Source organism: Nicrophorus vespilloides, unplaced genomic scaffold (assembly GCF_001412225.1).
Source record: "Nicrophorus vespilloides isolate i.1.1-1 unplaced genomic scaffold, Nicve_v1.0, whole genome shotgun sequence".
NCBI lineage: Eukaryota > Metazoa > Arthropoda > Insecta > Coleoptera > Silphidae > Nicrophorus > Nicrophorus vespilloides.
Window position 1 is genome coordinate 1,465,242 of NW_017100088.1, and position 1,187 is coordinate 1,466,428.

Below are 1,187 nucleotides of genomic sequence, written 5' to 3' on the forward strand. Positions count from 1 at the left end.
GTATTTCGTAAATAAAAAAAGTTTCTCTAATGTATTGTACAAAGTTATTTATTATATGTAAGAATTTATGAAATTTTGGAATATTTCCGGCACAAAAAATGGATTCACTGTAATTTAAATGAATATTAATAATTATTAACTATTATTTTGATAACATCATTTATTTTACAATAAATTTTAAAGATCAATTGTCACATAGCGATATTGAACCAATATATATTATTTAAAGAAATAATTTATTATTTTTGTGTATTATGTTGTAATATTATAACAAAATAAGAAATTAATTTTCAATATTCACTATGTTCACATTATGTTTGTTAGATAAAATTACAGAATAAACGATTTCTCATAATGTAAATAAAAAATTGAATTATATAATGATTTAATACAGTGGAACTGCTAACGAGTTTAATCCGTTCCAAAATTTCCGGATTTTTACTCGTATAGTGAAATACTCGTATAGTAGAAACACGTTTTCCCATATAAACTAATGTAAATTACGATAATGCGTTCCTATGCCGGAAAAAAAAGTATAACTTGGTCTCGATTTAATTGATTTTTTTCATTCTATGGTTATTTTTATTCTTTGACTTTTTATTCGGAGATCATGCCAGTGTTATTAAATTTTGCACAAAAAAAAAAAAAACATTCTAACAAAGTTTGAAATTGTGCACAAACACTAAGATGCCTAGACAACACAGAGTTTATTATATGCTGAAAAAGTTTTTTTGTGATCACAAACATACCAAGATGCAACTAGAATGACCACTAACACCAGAGAACTGTTTTCACACACGTGAGTTTATCAATGTGTAGACCAATTTATATGAAGTGGTTTATATTATTTATATACTTTATAAACGGGGTTGGTGGAGGTCTCTTTATACTTTAATATTTTTTTTATATAATAAAGCGTACATAGTGTGTTTATATATTATAATAATGGTTGGACACAATACATTTGTATTTTTCATTTACAGCAAATTATTATTGCAATTATATTTTTTTTTTTTTTTTTCAGCTTTAATTTCATATTTTGAATTCAGTTTGAGTCGCTGAGGTGATAAGACGTGTGTTCGGTGCTCCGTCTTAGGTTTCTCTATATAATTGTGGTAGTCGGTAATCCGGTAAAGTTGAGAATAGTAGTGAGTGAAAACAATCAACATACAACAACAAACAATCGG